The 20,859-nt window shown below is 40.9% G+C and overlaps 1 protein-coding gene and 1 long non-coding RNA gene across 2 annotated transcripts in view; one reads left to right on the forward strand and one right to left on the reverse strand.

The window, feature by feature from the left end:
* The window catches only part of LOC114486975 (uncharacterized), a 48,043-nt gene that overhangs the window by 26,292 nt on the left and 892 nt on the right, over window positions 1-20,859 (reverse strand). Inside the window, exon 2 of the long non-coding RNA XR_003681492.1 lies at window positions 4,884-5,001. This is a non-coding gene — a long non-coding RNA (uncharacterized lncRNA). The remainder of the gene's footprint in view (window positions 1-4,883; window positions 5,002-20,859) is intronic.
* The window catches only part of METTL24 (methyltransferase like 24), a 115,352-nt gene that overhangs the window by 13,596 nt on the left and 80,897 nt on the right, over window positions 1-20,859 (forward strand). The gene's annotated exons all lie outside the window — the stretch shown is intronic.

Here is a 20,859-nt window from a genome sequence, read left to right on the forward strand (position 1 = left end):
GGCCCAGCCGCTCCGCGGCATGTGGGATCTTCCCGGACCGGGGCACGAACCCGTGTGCCCTGCATCGTCAGGCGGACTCTCAACCACTGCGCCACCAGGGAAGCCCATGTAACTCATTTATTATAAAATTGCTAAGACTTTTTCATATAAGTTTGTGATTTTTTTCTCTTAAATCCAATTACAAATATCTTTTACAACATTGCTCTGTTGAATAATTTTGGTCCATGTTAGGGTTGACTGTATAAAATGTGTTTCCAAGCTTTCAAAATACAATTTTCACTCAAAAGAATGTTTACAAATCTCCTATTAACTGCCACTTACTGTAACTCTGCTGCTTCTTTAGTTCAGGAGGGGCCACTGGAGTAATTGTGGGTTAAAGAGCTAATCGCTAAACTGTTTTTCTGGTTCTGTCTTCCACATTTTAGTCTAATAATTAAGTGCATATTATTCTACTTGGTACTTTGTATGCATTTTAAAGACTAACTCAATTTAACCAACACAATAAAGTAAATCTAAGTACTGACCCTGCACGTGGTATTTTGCAGACTGTAAGGGCTTCAAGATGCTTACAGTTTAAGAGTGGGGTGGGGAGTATGAGTGTGTTTCGTGTTTGGTAATTGCAATTGTTGCTTTTGTTGTGGTCATCCATTTACAATGCTTGGTGTCGGTTTATTTATCTCTTGTAAAAATAAAATACAGTGTGTGTGTGGGGAAAAAAAGGTGAAAAGACAATTCACAGAATGTGGGAAAGTACTGAAAATCATATATCTGATAGAGGGGGCCACTATGCTAGTATTCTTTCACTTAATTCTCACAAAAAATCTGCGAGGTAGGAATTGTCCTTATTTTTCAGATGAGGGAGCTGAGGCTAGAGACATTAATAAATGTGAGTAAGACATAGCTAAAAGGGATGGGATGAAGGTTTAAACTCACAATCCATGACTCTTTCAATTTGCCCAATGAAATGGGCAGCTAACAACCAAGTCTCACATCAAATAGATCATTTACCAGCTGAAAATTAAAATCTTCTTGTAAACAAAAGACACCACAGAGTTAAAAGGCAAGTCATAGGCTGGGAGAGGATATCTGCAATGCATATCACGAATAAAGGATTAATATTTCAAAGTTTAAAAAAACCCAAAAAAACAATAAGAAAAAAAGATAAACAACTGAACAGTAAAACAAACAGGGCATTAACTAGGAGTTATCAGAAGGGGGAACCTGGAAGACATATATATATGACACATATATAACTATCAAATAACAATATAATATAATAATATGGAAAGAGAGAATGTGAGTGCAGAGAGATGATAAATCCTACCAATAAGCAGAAGAAGCAAATAAAAACACAATGGGATTATATTTCACCCCCAATCATATTGGAACAGTGCAAAATGTCTGATAAAACAAAGATTGATAAGAATGTTGAGGAAAAGGAGCTTCCTTACTAAACTACTTTATCCAAAGTAGCTCCCTATCCCAGTTGCTCTTCTAATACCTTCTCTTATTTTCTCTATGGCATTCCCACTCTCTGATATTTTTTCCTTCTCTAATTCTTGTTTGCAGTCTCATCCCCCATGAAGGTAGGGGGCTCATCTGTTCTGCTCACCACTCTATCCCCAGAGACTATGATAGCATCAGCACAAAGCAGGTGCTTAGTAAATAGGACTAAAAAACGGTTATTTCAGTCCTCTGGGGTACTGGACCAAAGTGTTTGGGGAACATTTGGATCTTTCAAGAGCTTTTCTAAAGCCCCCTGCAGATCTCTAATTTCTGAGTCAGGGCTTTACACTCTTGGAACAGAGCTCCCAGCCTTGACTTTGCTTCAGACAACAGTGACTATACTACAGATATTTGAAGCCACATCCAGCCTGTACCTGTTTTTGTATGGCCCATGAGTAAAGAATGGTTTTTATAGATAAACATTTGCAGATGACTTGATGTAGGAAACACTTACTTTGAACCCCAATGAAGCAAAATACTATCCAAAAGTAATATAGTATATCTATATTACAAAATATTCTGCACAATTCTTATTAGATGTTGAATTTTATCAATAAAAATGTAGAAATTTATCTTCTCTCTTATTATGTAAGAATCTACTTGATATCCTTGATTTTGCCTCTTGGCTCTCAACGTCTAAAATATTTACTATCTGACTCTTTACAGAAAACATTTGCCAACCCCTGCTGTGGAAATAGCCTCAGGGCAACCTACATTTGCCCCAGTCCAGTACACGAGACTCTTGTGCTAGAGTTTTGCCATCCGCAACATGACAAGAATGGTCCTAGGCTTCCAGCAGTGATACTGAGAACATGTTTTGGTCCTCTGTAACCATTCATGGGAATGTCATCATAGTTGTCCAAGGTCTTTGTTTTGAGACCACTGCCATGCAGTGAATGTTAAAATGGTTTAAATCCTGGTGTTTGCTTACTACTGCCTGTTACCCACCTTTTCTAACACACATATAGATTTGTTGAGATTATATTATGACAGTCAGATGACCATATTTTTTCCAGCTTCTGGGTTCACTCTTTAATACTTAAGATGGTTTGAGCCATGTGCTGTGAGAGGTCCAGTACCTTTCCTCCCCTCAATGTTCTGATAATATCTGGGGCTTACATTTTCTGATCACTCTCCTAGCTCAGTGTTTTACCTCTGGCCACTGCTGTCTCCTCTCTGTTCTGTTCTGCCCACTTCTTTTATCCCCCAGAATGATGCAGGCATTACTGAAGGTCTCAGGGTAATAGAGATGTCAATGAAGTTCCAAACAAATTCAAATTAAAATTGATTAAAGATTTCTTGCCCATTGGGAATTTCTTACTGGCATCTTTTCTTCTTAGCCTCCTATACCATTGATCCTGCCTTCTCTTATCTACACATCAATCCCTTTCTTCCATTTTTCAAGCCTTAAGACCATCACTTCCCATTCTATTCTCTTGAACTTACAGCAAACAAATCCCAAATGCATGTCATTTTCTTACTCAGGCAGTTTAGTTTTCTCCTCTCCTTCCAGGCCTGGCATAGAGATGAATTATACCACTCTGGCAGGAAAGCAGAATTGGTTGCAATCAGTGTTTGTTTTAAAAAATCATGTTTCCTACATCCTCTCTACTATTAGACAGTCTATATAATGTGCTCAGCATAGTGCCTTGGATGTATGTAGTAAGCACTCATTACCTGTTGATTGTGCCAGCTTAGGTCCAGTGCTGGTCCCCTCATCCTGGCTGTGGCTACTGCTGTTTTGTGATATAGGGGAAATATATTACTAGTGACATTTTGGGAACAGTAATATGTTGCTTCGTGCAGAACTTCCTTTTTCCTTCATACGTGTCTTCATTACTTCCTTTGGCTTTTGGCATCCCTGGTGAACTATATTTCCTTCTGTCTGCCATGGAAATTAGTTTGCATAGAGGGTGCTAACATGAACTTTAGGGTTCAAGAGTGCCCAGAAATGACTCAGAAATGGCACACCTAGGAACATACCCAAGAGAATTGAAAACATGTTTGCACAAAACTTGTATGAATAGTATAAATGAATGTTTACAGCAGCACTATTCATAATACCATAAGTTGGAAGCAACCCAAATTTCCATTAAATGATGAATGCATTCACAAAATGTGGTATATCTGTATGATGGAATATTATTCACCTATAAAAAGCATGAAGTCCTGATACATGCTATGATGTGGATGAACCTTGAAAACATGATAAGTGAGAGAAAATAGTCACAAAAGGCCACATGTTGCATCACTCCATTTTAATGAAATAACCGGAATAGGCAAATCTATAGAGACAGGAGTAGATTAGTGTTTGCTAGGGGCTGGGGGAAGAGGGGAATGTGAAATGGCTGCTACTGGAAATGGTTTTTTTTTTTTTTTTTTTGAGGTGATGAAAATATTATGGAATTAGTGGTGATGGTTGCCTAATCCGTGTATATATTTAAAAGCCACTTAATTGTTAACTTAAAAATGGTAAATTTTATGGGGCTTCCCTGGTGGCGCAGTGGTTGCGCGTCCGCCTGCCGATGCAGGGGAACCGGGTTCGCGCCCCGGTCCGGGGGGATCCCACATGCCGCGGAGCGGCTGGGCCCGTGAGCCATGGCCGCTGAGCCTGCGCATCCGGAGCCTGTGCTCCGCAAGGGGAGAGGCCACAGCCGGGGGAGGCCCGCATACCACAAAAAAAAAAAAAAAAAAAAGGTAAATTTTAGGGTGTGTGAATTATATCTCAGTTAAAAAAAATTCTCAGAAGCCCGTGGAATGAATGGCAGGTGTGAAACCACATGCTTCGCTCTGTCAGGATAAAGGTAAATTAACAGTGAGAGAGCCCTGGGACCCCAGCCTGATGGTGCTCACTCATTGGCATGGGTATGCTCAACAGAAGGGCAGAGTCCACAGGCTTGCTTCTCTAGGAAGTACCTGGCTTGGCCTCTCAGGAGTGGTCACTTGGCTACTGGTGAACTGCACGGTGCTCACCCTCCCATCAGCTCCCCAGGCGTGGCAGACGCATTGCAGAATCAGACACATGCAGCCCTACATTAGGAATCCAGGAACCAGCTGCTTGCTAGATAAGGGGGAAGCTGAAGCTGCCATCACTGTGAGCTTGCTGGCCTCCTAGTGCATCAGTTTTTTGCGCAGAGCTCTGACCCAGAGCACCGGGGGTTTGTCAAAAGAGGTGGCCGAGCACGGGTCAGCCCACTGCACCTCTTCTATGAGTGAGTTCTTCTGCTTAGGACTTCAGTTACCTTGGCTCTTTCTTTTTCTCACTTTCATTTTCACCCACATGACCCTTGTCACCTCATTCATGACTTGTGTGCAGGGAGCATCTTATACATTTTGGAGGACATTTGTGTTAAAGGGAACAGCAGTTATACCGATACCTTGCTTTTATACAACTCTCCCCAGCTTCCAAAGGCTTGCTCTGATGTTATCCCAAGTGGCTCTCATAGTAGCTTTATGAGTGAGATGGTTGTTATTTCCATTCCACCAAGAAGGAATCTGTTTAAATAATTAGTTCAAGGTAAATAGAGATTATAACCCAAGTTGGCTGAGGTCATATTTAGTATTGTTTCTATTATATAACTATGGCTACCTCCATGCTGAAGTCTGGATCTCAGAAAAATATGTTGACTATTGTAGATGTTAAGTTTGATACAAAGACTTCTTAGTTATTTTCCAAGTCAAATAATGTATTTTAAAGCTTACTTTTAGCTATTTTATCAGGTTGGAATTTCAAGCATGCCTTACATTACTTAAGAACAAATTTGAACTGATTATATAATTATGATAGGTAATGTTCTTTTGAATAGTGAATATTCATTTTGTACAGAAATAGTAAAAAATGGCTTATTTAACTAATGTGCACTTAGAGGACATTAACCTCAATCAGGAGCAGACAGCTACATCAGTTTTGAAACTGAAGTGCTTGAATTTTTTTGGGTGCCCTGGATACAGAGAATTGTTTTGGAAAATCTGAGTGCCTAGGCCTTCCTCCTGGACAAAGAATGTTCTTATTTATAAAAAGCAAACCACCAGCACAGATCGGAGCCTGTTTAACACATACAACGTTGTATTCTTCCTTGTTATGAGTACTATCTCTATGTATAATTCGTTATTTTAAAAATATAGGCAATCCAGTATGCTGATAATTAAAATAAAGGCACATATGTTTGGTCAAGTCATTAACCTAATAGGAAAAACAGAGCAAAAGTTCTCTTAAGGTTTTTAAAAAAGTTTCAATAACAAAACCTTATAAGAGTGGGAGAAGTGGAGTAAGGGAAATTGGAAATTTAATTTTCTGTGTCTTTTATCAGAGGATTTCTTAGATTATAGTTATTTTGAAGCCAAAAATTTTCAATTTAAAAATAGAAGTGAAGAAATAGGAACAGATTGGAGTTTGGAGGAAAAAAAATTAGAGCAAAAAAGAGAAATATAACAGGAAGGCTCTGTACAGGGAATGCTTGTCTTCAGCTGCTTCTCAGATTTCCTCTGGATTGTGTAGACAGCTAGTGCGGTGAAGACTTGAATCGAGTTCAGAACAATGAGTCTTCACAATTTTTGAGTTATGAAAATTTGGTGAAAACAATTAGATGAAAGCTATGGATAAGCGTTACAGAATACTGAACATCTGTTTGCATATACATTTGTTTACAGTTGATTTCAGGGGGTTCATGGGCCTCACAAAAATTCTTCTTTTGAGAGTGGATCAGAATCACTCATGGCGTTTTCAGAATACAGATGCCTCAGCTTTCCCTACCCAAGACCTCCTCCCTGAGGGAGGCATGAGTGCTGGGTTAAGACAGGTTCCATTATGATTGGGACGGTTGATTCCTAAAGTTGGGATAAATGTTCCAATAACTAGTGTTCATCTCTAACTGAGGGGTGCTCCCGTGTGATGTGCTTTGTCTGCTGGAATCATCTCACTGCTGGCTGGGCTGAGCTCCCTCAGAAGGTGGAACTCGGAGTCCTGGTTAACAGCCGGTAGAGTCGGGACCAGCCCAGGCGGGGCCTGGTGTTGAGATATGGTGCTGAGAGGTACAATCCTACTGATGGCCTCTTCTGCTCTCCTGGGTCTCAGGCTACACCTTGAAGAAGAGCCATGTTTTGTTTTCAGAATAGCAGCCAATGGTTCCTCCCTGGTATTGATTTTTATGTTTTTTCATTTGTAAATAAGTGCGTGTTCTATGCTGTTAAAATATTGAATGCTAAAAAAATTTTTTAAGGCAGAAAAATTCATAGCCTCTTGAGAAGCTTATGTTTATTATGTTATGGGTCATCTCTTCCAGTCTTCTGCCTTGTTTACAGTCCTGCTTTATGTTTATATTTCTCCAGCTATGCACCATCATTAGTCCAGCATCTAAGCTAATTGGTAATGTTGTACTGTCTAACTATGCACTTATGGAATCTCTAAAACGATATAATTAGCAAGTGGACCCATATCCATAGTCACCAATTCACAGTAATTGGTTAGTTATATAGAAGGTGGTTAAAATAGAGAATCCCCAAAAGTATACACACAGCCTATTTTAACTAAAACATATGCAAGTGCATTCTTTTGCCAGTCTTTTGTTGTGAGTACAATCCCCTGCTGGAGTTCTGGTCTTTCTTGAAAAAACCCATCTGAACTGCATCACCCACCATTTTCAGTTTTGGTTTCTTTAAAGTAGAGCAAGAATTTGACACTTGTGAAAGCAATCTGAGTGCAGAACTCAGAACTAAAATCTCTAGATTTTAGTGATTTTATTATTCTCTTTTACAGTTACTTCACCCATGCCTAATGCAACAGTATTTAAAAATAGCACCTAGCTTTTCTCGACTTGGTTTTTATAGAAAAGAGAACCCGTTTTCTTTCTGTGCACAGATTTAATCATTTTACTTAAATTTTAATTAAATTATATAATTTCAGTAACTTGTACAACTGATATAAACTGGTTTGGGAACAAATCAAATGACTCCTGGTAAAAATATGACTAAACTGGTAGCAGCAGGAGTACACAGGTAGAGTAAATACTGAGTGTCAGTTCATCTGACAAGTGGGTTTTATGGAGACAGGTTAAGAGTGCTTCTGCTGTAATATATTGTATGTCAAAGAAAATAAAAACTGTGCACTATGTTCTAAAGTATGTTGGAGTTTATTTTATTTATGAAATAAATTCCTACAGTGAGGAATGCATTTATTTACCTTTAAGAGGATCTACAGGGCTTCCCTGGTGGCGCAGTAGTTAAGAATCTGCCTGCCAATGTAGGGGACACAGGTTCGAGCCCTGGTCCAGGAAGATCCCACATGCTGCGGAGCATCTAAGCCCATGCGCCACAGCTACTGAGCTTGTGCTCTAGAGCCCACGAGCCACAACTACTGGGCCTGCGCTGCAACTACTGAAGCCCGTGTGCCTAGAGCCCCTGCTCCATCAGAAGAGAAGCCACCGCAGTGAGAAGCCTGCGAGCTGCAACAAAGAGTAGCCCTCTCTCGCCACAACTAGAGAAAGCTCACCCTCAGCAACAAAGACCCAACGCAGCCAAAAATAAATAAATTAATAAATTAATTTAAAAAAAGAGGATCTACACAGCATTGTTGTACAGATTGAATGATTAGAACTAGATCAGGGCAGTTATGAGCAGAAGGTCAATCTCTACAAGGCTCTGTGGGATCAACCTCCCATGGCAAACATAGTTTTCACCTTTACCTGAGCATTTAATTTTTCTGCGTTTAACAAAATTTACAATAACAAATATTTATAGTTTCAAGGTTACATGCCAACAATCTTTAGAATTATGAAAAAAACTTTCAATTTTATAGAAAAGCTCTGTGTTCTTATTAACAAATAGATTTGGATAAAACCTAACTATGATTTCAAGATATAGAATATGTACAGATTTAACTTAAATTTTATAACCAGTATATAAATATTAATTAACCTTTTAATCTATCAAAACAAATGTTAATTAAAAAAATTTTTTTTATATCCCCTCCCTCTTGAGTCTCCTTCCCAACCTCCCTATCCCACCCACCTAGGTGGTCACAAAGCACCGAGCTGATCTCCCTGTGCTATGCAGCTGCTTCCCACTAGCTAGCTATTTTACATTTGGTAGTGTATATATGTCAATGCCACTGTCTCACTTCGTCCCAGCTTACCCTTCTATCAAAACAAATGTTAATTTTTTTTACCTTCAGAATCTCTAAATTTTTTTTTGATTTAACAGAAATTTTTTTTTTTTTACATTGTATGATTCCATTTATGTGAAATGTCCAGAATGGGTAAAGCTCCAGAGATACTATGTAGATGGGTGGTTGCCAGAGGTGGAGGAGGGGGAAGTGGAAGGATAGGCAATGTTATCGTCTGTACCTTTATCCAACTTTGAGCCTGTGTCCTAGAACCCGTTTCTAACTAGGCCGACAGTGTCACCTGTAGCCTCTTAGCTTCCCCACATCCCGTAAATCCTAAGCTCTGATGACTCCACTTTCTTTGATTAATGGCTTTCGGGAAGGATTTTGCTCCTGCTGGATGTTGACAAATTGTGGGATGGACTGAGGCCACAAAACCTGTTTTCTCTTGTGGGTTCAGTGAGGTTTGAACCCAAGTCTCCAGAGATGAAAAATTACTTCTTTAACACACTACATCAGGAGCTTCCCCTTAATCTGCAGAATCTCTAAATATTTTTTAAAATTTTTATTGGATTGTAGCTGATTTATAATGTTGTGTTAGTTCCAGGTGTACAGCAATGTGAATCATGTATAAATATATCCACTCTTTTTTAGATTCTTTTCCCATATAGGCCATTACTGAGTATGGAGTAGAATTCCCTGTGCTATAGAGTAGGTCCGTATTAGTTATCTATTTTATATATAATAGTGTGTATATATCAATCCCAATCTCCCAATTTATCCCTCCCCCCTTACCCCCTGTTAACCATAAGTTTGTTTTCTACATCTGTGACTCTATTTCTGTTTTATAAGTAAGTTCATTTGTATCATTTTTTTAGAGTCCACATATAAGTGATATCATATATTTGTCTTTGTCTGACTTATTTCACTTAGTATGATAATCTCTAGGTCTATCCATGTTGCTGCAAATGGCATTATCTCATTCTTTTTTATGGCTGAGTAATATTCCATTGTATATATGTACCAAAACAAATGTTAATTTTGGATGAAATGTCTTAAATTCTCAACAATGCTTTCTTTCTTTTTTTTTCAACAATGCTTTCCAAAGTTTCTCTCAGAATTCCTGCTAAACTTCTTGTCATCTCTGTTTTTATTTTAATTTGAATCAAAGACATTTAAGGTTGATAATAATTTATTTCCACCTAAATAAATAGTATTTATATTTAGCTAGATTAAGATATTACTATAAAGCCCAGCTAGTGAATTTCCCTACTTTCTTCAAAAGTAATAAAAAAATTGTCCTTAATCCTAAGAATGCTATCATGTTCTTTCCTCCCTGGCATTTAAATCAATGTAAAAATGTCCCTTGGAATCATATCTCTGGGGGAATGCAAAAGAAATAAAACACATGGTGTCCTCACAAGGCTTGTAGTCTGGTTTGAGAAACAAGATTGGCACACTTGAAACAAATTATAACAAACATCTGATTAAGTATAAAATGAGAAGTATAAGCAATAGTTGCTGAAGATCCTGCTTTGCATAGTTTATTTTGTGTATAGTAGAGGCTTGAGTGATTAGGAAATTTGGGGGAAGTATGTGGGACTAAAACTGGATCCAGAAGAATAAGTGGAATTTGAACTGACTAGGGAATAAGGGAGAGAATTCTTAGTAGGAGGGAAAAGGCCTGGCCTGGCATGTTAGGGGCAAGATGCTTTTAGGAAACAGACTAGAGAGCAGGATCTGTTTTGTAATCAATGTCCTTATGGTCTTTATCTGAGCACTTCCTAACTTCTCTGAGTCTTATCTTGGCAATGAATTGTCATTGGTTACACTTCTTTTCTTTCCTTATGGGAGAATCTCCATAAGACCAATCATCCATTCTAGCCTACCATTCAGTCCTTGATGGCATGGCATTGGGAAGGTTCTGTGGGGATGCATTTATAATAATGATAACCATCTTTTACCCAGTGCCTTTTAGGGATCTGTATCAGTCAGAATAGTCTAGGTTATGCTGCAGTAACAAACATCATCAAAATTTCAGTAGGTTAAAAGAAGAAATATTTATCACTCATGCTATATTTCCCAGTGTGGGTTGGTGAGGGAGGTGAGAGGCAAGATCTCACCTTCTTGCTGTCATTCAGGGACTCAAGATGCCCTTGCCTCAACTTAGATATACCATTGCCATTCATCAGAAAGGCCTGAATCTTTTCTAATCCTCCTTTTTAACTCACTGAGGATTCATTGTTTATGACATTTTCAGAGCCACTGCTGAATTTTTTAGTATATTCCACATCTTATGAATGAAGAATTTCATAAGTTTGTTACCCCTTGCATCAATGAGTGTGTAAGTGCAAGACAGCCATTGTGGTTTTCACCTGGGAATCCCTTCTAAGTTGCTATTGGGCATAAAATGTCTACCTTAACAGTAAAACTAGATATGGGGAAGATAAAACTCTTGGACCTGGGATGAAGGCAGCATGGTGTAGCAGAGCAACGATGGGACTAGCAGCATAGAGGTATGGGTCCAAGTCACAGCCCTTCTCCTCCTACCTATGTGACTTGTATGTCACTTCACCTCTCTAAGCTTCATTTTCTTCAATTATAAAGGAGTTGGTCTAGATCACTCTTAAGGTCTTTTTGAATACAGTGATTCTCTATTAGTATGAAACAAATAAAATTTAAGGCTAGAAATAGTTTCTGTCTTCTGAATTCTATAACTTGTTTATTTTATTTATTTTATTTATATTTTTAAAAATTTTATTTATTTATTTATTTTTGGCTGTGTTGGGTCTCCGTTTCTGTGCGAGGGCTTTCTCTAGTTGCGGCGAGCGGGGGCCACTCTTCATCGCAGTGCGCGGGCCTCTCACTGTCGCGGCCTCTCTTGTTGCAGAGTACAAGCTCCAGACACGCAGGCTCAGTAGTTGTGGCGCACGGGCTTAGTTGCTCCGCGGCATGTGGGACCTTCCCAGACCAGGGCTCGAACCCGTGTTCGCTGCACTGACAGACGGATTCTCAACCACTGCGCCACCAGGGAAGCCCAACTTGTTTATTTTTAAAGCTCTTCCTGTGGATGGAAGTTTGCTTGTTTTTCTTTAATGCAAGGAGTGTTAGTGCTCCTTTGTCATACAATTAAGAAATATGGTCAATATTTTTCATCAGTTTAGATCTGCTGTATTTATTTTCACAATCTGTCCCCTTTACTCTTGTTATTTCCAGTTTGAAATGGGGAAAGGGGACTGGGCCAAGGTCAGATGACACTTTGGCAGCTTCACTTCTAACCTTTGAGAGTCCCTTTCTCTTTCACCAAAGAACTCTCAGTTCAGAGAGTTACAAACCAGGTAATAATTGACCTCCGAAAAGGTCTGTTTCCTTCGGCAATTCTTCATGTTCCTGAAAAGGGCCACTTAATGATAAGCTTCCATTTAGGTTTGAAGCTTAAAGTGCTTTTGGTTCCAGAGTTGTCCAGCCAGCTCTCTCTTTGCCTTGTTTTACACTGCTGGCAGCCTCCCACAGATGAAAAAGAAACATTTATTGGGCTGCTTCTACTTGTCAGACACTATAACTTACAGTGCACTCAGACAGAAAAATGTTCTCTAAATATAGAATCATGTGAGGAATGTCCCAGAACCAGAGTCTTATCTCTAATGGTCAGTAGGATTCACTCAGGCTACCAGATACTATATCATAATCAAAAGGGCCAGAGAGTAGCAATATGGACAATATAAAACATGGATAATATAAAGATGACAAGTTAGTTAATAATGAATGAACATACACTTAAAACTGAGAAACACATATATGCATACATACACGTGTACAAATATACCTACATAAATAGTTGTGTGCAACCGATGGCTTATAGTCAGTGGGATATGACAGCCTCATCAGGAAACTGATGATACCCTTGAACCGTGGTGTGTGGTTTTTCTGGGGTCCTGAACCCCATTTTTCTCTTTCTCTCCCACCCACCCTCGGCTGTCCTACTCAACGGCAGAGCACCTTGTCTTGCTTGCTACATCCTTTTTCAAAGGAGGCTACCCAAGCATCATCCAGTGTCTCTGGTTGATTTCCAGGGATGGCTTTGTGTCCCACCTCTGCATTGTGCCACATGCAGCTGCTGTTCCCTCTGTCAGCCTGCGGGGTGGCTACTGGATGCTGCAGCTCTGCATCTCAGATGTGGCCTCGGGGATGCATTCTTTTTGCCATGATCCCCATCTCCCTGCACTTGGTGATGCTGGGTGACGCATTTTAATTCTTTTTGGTAATAAAAATCATGTCTTGTTTAGACTGTAGAACTGAAACACTTTCCCTGTGAAACTGCTTGGCAGCACTGAGCCTTACCACTGACAGGCTTTCTGCTCAACATTGTGCCACAGAGCCTCTTTAGAGGTTCGGAGGCTGAGAGGCTAAGGTGGCATCTGCATGGACGTGACTGGCAGCCTCAGGATCACACTGAGGGAACCCATGGGGGGACTTGTGATTTGGCATGAGGTTTGAGGCTCATGTGGCTCATGAGAGCCAGCAAAGGGTCCTGGGTACCACTTATTGACAACCCTGGGTCCCAGGTGAACTTGTGGGGAGGATGGAGATTGCTGAGCAGGTATTGGGGGAGCAACCCTTTTTCCTCTCATGCCCCCCATTTTCTTGTTGCCCTTCTCTATTTCTCTCCCTCCCTCCTGGTGGTTTTCCTGTTCTCCCTGCCCTCTGCTAACTCCATGTCTCCTTTGGCTTTGGCAGCTACTCAGGATTCAAGAATCCTTGAAATAACACACCATTGTAAAGCAATTATACTCCAGTAAAGATGTTAAAAAAAAAAGAATCCTTGAAATGGGTTTATAGGGGTCCTGCAGACCTTCCATTTTGAGAGGGTAATGTTTTGGGAACTGGTAAATAACTTGGGGGATATGAACTGGCTGGAGTTTTCAAACTGAAGTAAATCCATGACCTCATAACAGACTGATGTTGATTCAGATGATATTAAGCTTCTAAGATTCTGAGTCCCAAGTCTGGGGAACTTATATGTTTTGAATACAGTGTGCATATGTGTGGAGGAGTGTGTGTGTGCCAGAGAGAAAGAGAGAGAGAATCCTTAAAAATGTGACAAATGCAGCTTCTACATTCCTTTTTGCTTTCTTAGGCAAACAGTCTTATATAATCTTACTTTCATAAGACAAATGAAACTCCTCCCTTCCTTTCATGGTTGGTGTGTAACCCTAGTGAGATCCATGATTTGACATTTGGGTGCCTACTGTGTATGCAGATGTTATAGTTTCTATATCATGAAAATGAATGAAAACTTCTTCATTTCACTGGATCTACTCCAGGAATTTGGCTTCTCTTTCTGTTGTCAATGATAAAAACCTAAAATACATTATATATTTTATTCTCTTCACCATCCCTTTGTGTGTTTCAATCTCACCCAGACTTGAACTGTTTTGCCACACACAGAAAACACAGTGAATTTAAAGACGTCAGTTTAAGAACAAAACCCAACTCAAATTAGTTTGGCATTTCTTTCCAACTTACCAGGATAACTTAGAGAATAAATCTAGAGCTGAGCATTTATTCCTCCTTGTCCTTCATTTTTTATTTTATTTAAAAAATGTCTTCCTAAAAGTTATCTGCTTGAATGATAGTGCATTTTTTCTTGTCAGAGTTGATTTGATTTCTGGTTCCCTTGCCTCCCAGCCTACACTCTGTGTAATGTTGCAGAGGCGGCAGATTGATGGGTAAAGGATTCAGAATGTGCTCTGGATTTGGGTTTCAGTATGTGTGCTGTCTGCTGCCAAAGACATTTAGCAGATGGACTTGGGGAGGTGGGAATGGGCCTTGACAGGGAGGGGACCTCAGGGTAAGAAGCCCTTTTGAGCTGGGCTGGCTCTGCCTTTCCCGTCTAGCCATTTGGACCCTGGCCCACTATTAAGTCTATCACAAGATTAAAGAGACTGAGCTTTTTGTTGATGTCGGTGTCTTTAGTTTTCAGCAGTTTGATTAAGATGTGTATGGGCATAGATTTCTTTGTGTCTTTCTGTTAGGGGTTTGCTGAGCTTCTTGAATCTTTAGGTTTATATCTAATGTCAAATTTGAGAATCTTTTAGCCATTATACCTTTAAATATTTTTTTCTGCACTGCATTCTTTCTCTTCCTCCTCTTGGATTCCAGTAACTGAGTGTTAGACCTCTTGATATTGTCCACAGGTCCCTGAGGCTCTTTTCATTTTTTTAAAAAGATAAATTTATTTATTTATTTTGTTTTTGGCTGCGTTGGGTCTTCATTGCTGCGCACGGGCTTTCTCTAGTTGCAGTGAGCAGGGGCTACTCTTCCTTGCGGTGCGCGGGCTTCTCATTGCGGTGTCTTCTCTTGTTGTGGAGCATGGGCTCTAGGCGCATGGGCTTCAGGAGTTGTGGTGTGCGGGCTGTAGAGCGCAGGCTCAGTAGTTGTGGCACTCGGGCTTAGTTGCTCCACGGCATGTGGGATCTTCCCGGACCAGGGCTCAAACCCGTGTCCCCTGCATTGGCAGGTGGATTCTTAACCACTGTGCCACCAGGGAAGTCCCATTTCTTTTTCAAATAATTTTTTCTCTCTGTTGTTCAGATTGGATACTCTCTATTGATCTGTCTTCAAGTTCACTGACTCTTTTTTGTGTTATATTCATTCTGCTATTGAGTCCATCTACTGAGATTTTTATTTTGTTTATTGTATTTTTCAGGTCTGAAATGTCCATTTGGCTCTTTATATATCCTATTTCTTTGCTGAGACTTCCTATGTTTCTTTTGGTTTCAAGAGTGTACACTATTACTTCTTGGAGTATTTCTGTAATAGTTGCTTTTAAGTTTTTGTCAAATAATTCCAGTATTTGTGTCATGTCATTGGCATTTGTTGATTGTCTTTTCCCCACACCAAATGGGATTTTCCTGATTCTTCATATGCTGAGTAGTTTTGGGTTATATCCTGGGTATTTTGTACGTAATATCGTGAGACTCTGAGTCATGTTTAAATACTATAGATAATGTCCATATATTTGTTCTTACAGGCACTTGACCTGGTTGGGTTCAGGTGTCAAGTTCCAGCCAGTCTTCTATGGATTGTGGTTTCATTATCAGTTCTGTTTTCAAAAGCTTTGCAGTGTTCTTCAGATCTGTCCCACATGCATGACACCAGTGGCCAGTCTGGCACCTGGTGGAAGTCTGTCTGTTAGCTTGGTTCTCAAAGTTTTTGATATGCTAATGGTTCAGATGCACGGGCAGATGCAAGTATCTAGGTATCTGGGGTAAGGAGGGGATTGTTTCTAGCACGCCGCACTGATACCAAAATCTGTGGATGCTCAAGTCTCTTATACAATGGCGTACTACATTTGGCCCTCAGTATCCCCAGTGTTCCGCATCCACAGATACTGAGGGTTGACTGTATTATCTAGCTCCCTGCATTTCTGAACCTCTGGCTAGAAAAGCTAGACTTTAGTTACTCTTTTGCTTGTGTTTTATGGCACCCTTCCCATGACTATGTCCAAGTCCAAGGCCAAGCTGCCCGAGAAGAGAGAAAATACTCAGCAGGGTTTTGGGCCACAACCTCAGATCAGAGAAGAAACTTCCCTTTCCTCAGAGTTTTAGGGTGCTTGTGGACTCCACTGTGGCTTCCACCACTGCAGTGGGATTGCCTGGGAGTTGGGATGCTAGAATGAAGGAAAAGAAATGCAAGGAGAGAGGGAAATGGGGAAGCCCCCTGCTTTCTCTGAGCATTAGGAGACCCCTTCCCTCCTTGAGCCTGAACTAGAGGGCTTCTCCTGGAGCTCTCTGTCTGCAATGATGTCCACATCCAGTGTGCGGCTGCCTGAGTCGGGGCTTGAGAGGGATACCAGGAGAAAAACAGTGGTGACCTCACTGCTGGTTCCTGGTACTTTGAGTTCTGGCCTTCAATCTGCCCGCCAGTATTTACTTTTCAGATTCCTCAAATAGCTGCCCTCTGTATTCTGTCCAGGTTTTATTGCCGTATTCAGTGCCAGACACAGGGTGCGGGCATGCTTATCCATGTTACCCAGAACTGAAACTGAGATTTTTTTTTTTAATGAAATTTTTGCATGGGGTACCTGAATTTTAAATGTTACCATAAAGTGTGTAACTGACCCCTGCTCTTTTCAAAGCAGGGCTGATTCTGAGAGAAAGTCCTGTTACATGAGACTGGTGGGGAGAGACGTGAGCTGCCACCCAGAGACTCTGGGAGCCCCTAATCCCATTCGAGCGAAGTCCTAGAAACCATGGTTATCTCAGGGCATTCCAGAAAGACAGTGGCTGGTGCTTACCTGGATTCATGCTTTGCCCAGGTACCATTTTGTGCCTCTGCCTCCCCCAACAACTCCCACAGCACCCCTTCTCCTTCTAAAAAGGAGCAATTTCCTTCAATCGTTTCCTGCCCACTGACAGGTGCTCTTAATTAGCACAGAATTGCAGCAGAATTGCCAAATAAATAGATTTTGCTTGTTTTGAGTTTGTTTTTTTTTTTTCTAGAAAGCTTAGGCTTCCCAAAATCAACTCATCACACAGGCTCAGCGTACTGTTTAGTTTGAGTCAAGGACTCACAACCTTGTTCTTTTCCACAGGCACAACCACAGCACAGAAAATCAATTGTTAGCCGTCTCTCCCAGCAGAAAATTGATGGTTCTAAAACCTTTCAAGAGCTTACTAGCTGTGGGAATGCGCATTTGAGAGTATTGAAACATCCTAAAAATATCCTAGATACTCTACCGATTATCCATCACAATAAAGAAACTGATTATTTAAATCACTTATCATACAGTTTCATCCCCAAAGAACTGTAGCATTGAAACACAGAGGAGTGGGACCATTAGACTCCTTCTTTGGTTCTTATTTTAAAAGAAAGTAGAAAACATGCATGTACAAAACTTGCTTGTACACCTGATGGTGGAACTGTTGCTAATTGGACAATTTCTGTGTGGCCTGCATGAGGTCATTCATGGGTGTGGGGAAAACAGCCTCTGAAGAAGGAAGCTGTTGTTCCATATTTCAAGGCAAAGAAAGCCTTTGCACAAGGCAGAATCGATGATTCTCTTTTCAGGTCATGGGTGGCTCTGCTTTTATATGTGTGTGTGTGTGTGTGTGTGTGTGTGTGTGTGTGTATATATATGTACATATATATTTTTTAATGCAACCAGTTTTGCTTGGGGCTTATGTTCTTGCGTTAATATATTTCTATTATATGCATACGTGTAGGCTGGTAGGCAAGAGTATTTTAAAAGATTGCTTTATTTTTTGCATTATCTTTTATTAGTAAAATCTTGGAATTCAGTTTCTTTGGCTTGAAAGAATCATTTTCTTTTTTCAAGAAACAAATTTGATGCTGAAGTCATAAATTATAAAAATATGTGGAAGCCTCATGGCTGTGCTTACTGCCGTCTTTAGAGCCAGATCCATCATCTCTGTGCACCACCTTGGGCTGACTCAGAGATCACTTTTTACCCTTTGGGAGGAGATGCTCAGATGTCTGCAAAATAGCCCCCAAACAACCTGAGTTAGTTGTGTATAGAATCCTTTGCTTAGTGTTAATTTTTGGAATTTTTTTCTGTATAATCAAAACATTTCCCCTCGTTAGAAGAAACCAGTTCACTTTGCAACGCATGTTTCCTGGAGGAAGTGCCAGATGAATCCTTCACAGACGAAAGGGGGTGGGGGCTGCTGCCTTTCCTCAGAAACCTGGGACACTGCCTTTCCTGGGATGGCTGTCTTTGCTGCAGGAGGGGCTCCTTTGAATGACTGGCCTGGTGGTTTAGGTAGGGGGCCGGACCACAGATTGCAAAGGAATTGGACAACACCCCCCCCACCCCGCCCACCGGCCCTGCAGGGGCTCAGGATCCTGGACCTTCTCTGTGGCAACGCATCGTGTATGCTCCATTTTACGTTTCAGCTCAAGCCTGCCGGGGACAGACAGACCAGCCCCCAGTGACCCCAGTGACTGTACCTCCACCACCTTCTGCTTAACCTGCTCCTTCACCCATCTGAAGAGGAAGTGGGGGTGACAAAAGGGACTGGGAATCTACCTTCCCACCTCCTGGGAGTGAGGGGGCTAGCCTTGTCCTGGCCATTTGATATTTGGAGCACATGGCTAATAGTGGACCCTGGCATTTAGGGAACTGTTTGAGGGTAAAATAATAATGATAAAATCTTTTTAAAAGAAAAAGATGGTTTTTTTTGCCTTGTACTAGTAAACACCAACCATGGGTATTTTAAGGTGCTCAGAGAATTCTGCTTGTGGGATCTTTGAAGGACAAATATTGATGTGTGCACTAGAGAATTAAGACAAGTGATAATTGAAAGAGATGATAAAAGCTAGTGGTTTCCTTGCAGAAATAATCACAAACTGCTGTCAGACTGATGCTGATGAGAACATTACTTTATGGGAAATGTTTTTTAAACAGCTCAACCAAAGCATTAAGCCAGAGCACTTCTGAGGGCATCTGTCTGCTGTATATTTCTATTATATCCCCACCTGAGGCCCCTCAACTTACGTTATTCACCGTTCCAGCTGTCGCGTTTAGCTTTGTCGTGGTCAACACTCAGTGAAACTGAGAAATATCAGATAGCAAGATGGATACTGATTGTGGATTCTTAAGATAATTATATAGTTTTGTCAAGTTGAGTCACCGTATGGATTCACTGTTATTGATCTGTGACATTACTTTCGTGTGTTAGCCCAGGTTAAGTGCTTCTACTGTTTTTAAGGTGTCTCTTTAATGAGAGTTTTGGGCTTCTCACATTGTAGACTACTTTCTATAATCTACACTTGTATTTTCTGGCATTTATTTTGGAGTGGTACTTGGGTCCTTCATCTCTCCGTGACCCCGTTGCGCCCTACACAGATTTCAGTCAAAGCTCTTGCAGAACTTCATTGCATTTATTGGTGTACATAGCTCTGTCCTATATTAAATTGTAACCCAGAGCCTGGCACGAGGCATAAATGGCCACTGAATGAATGAATGACTCCCTGGTCAAGTCTCAGTGCCTCTTTCCAAAGATGCTGTGCAGGAGACCTTCCACTTGCCTCTCCTGCTCTGCACCCCAGTAGGCTGACCTATAGACCAACCACGGCCTCCCTCTTCTCTAGCTTCTCCTTCGATTTGACAGTTAGGGTGGGTATGTAATAAGGCCGGATGTGATGGGATTGGCTGTGTTCTTCTATGAAACACCTTCTCCGTGCAGTTTCCCTCTCTGGGTTCCACAAATCCCTCCTCCTCCTTGCTCCTTCAGGCTCAGGGTTTGTAAGGGCTCCCTGGTGCTACCAGCCATAGGTATTGCATTACTCCTTATTGGTTTCCTAAACTCTGCCTACACCTTTGTATTATAAATAGTCTCTCTATTAAATTCTTCCCACTGTATCCTGCTGGGACCTGGCCGATATTTCCCCAGTCACCCAGATGACAAAGTTGTTTGTAACCTAGATATCATAATCTGTGTCTCTTGCATTATTTCAAGTAAACACTCTCCTCTAGGCTGGTCTACAACCAAATTAGAATCAAATAGAGCAGGGGTCAGCAAACTACAGCCTTGCAGGCCCAGTCCAGCCTGCCGGCTGTTTTTGTAAATGGAGTTTTATTGGAACACAGTCCTGACCATTTGTTTACTTACTGTCTTTGGCTGCTTTTGAGCTACAGCAGGCGGTGAGGAATTGCAACAGAAACTGTATGGCCTGAAAAGCCTAAAATATTTGCTGTTTGACCTCTTAGAGAAAAAGTTTACAGATCCCTGATTTAGAGGAAAACCATAATGTGGGAACTTTATCATTTTCATCAAGAGGCTCCTGGGCCAGGTGCCAGGGTCCTCGTCAGGGTCCCACGACAATGATGTGGGGAGTTTTAAACTCCAGGGCTGGACAAGCTTGCATGCAGCATTGTGTTGCTGTGCTGACAGCAGCGGCAACCTGGAAAGACACCCTTTGTCGTTAGACGCAAAAGGAGTGTGACCAAGCAAAACTAAGAGGCGTTTGTACTAAAGTGTGTCTATAATTTATGATTTCATAATTAAGTAATTTCCCAGAAAGAATGACTTTCCCTAGCGTTTCAGCATTTCCCTGTCAAACTTATCTTGTATGTATCTGTCTCCCCCACCAGACTGTGAGCACCTCCCAGGAGCCTCCGGGTTTTGTTCCCATGTGTGCCGACCAGTGCCTGGCACAGAGTGGCTGATACTCAATAAGTATTGTTTGAATGGTAATCAACAGCTAATTTAGAGAAGGAAAAAAGAAAT

This window comes from Physeter macrocephalus, chromosome 10, assembly GCF_002837175.3.
Source record: "Physeter macrocephalus isolate SW-GA chromosome 10, ASM283717v5, whole genome shotgun sequence".
In the NCBI taxonomy this organism is placed as follows: domain Eukaryota; kingdom Metazoa; phylum Chordata; class Mammalia; order Artiodactyla; family Physeteridae; genus Physeter; species Physeter macrocephalus.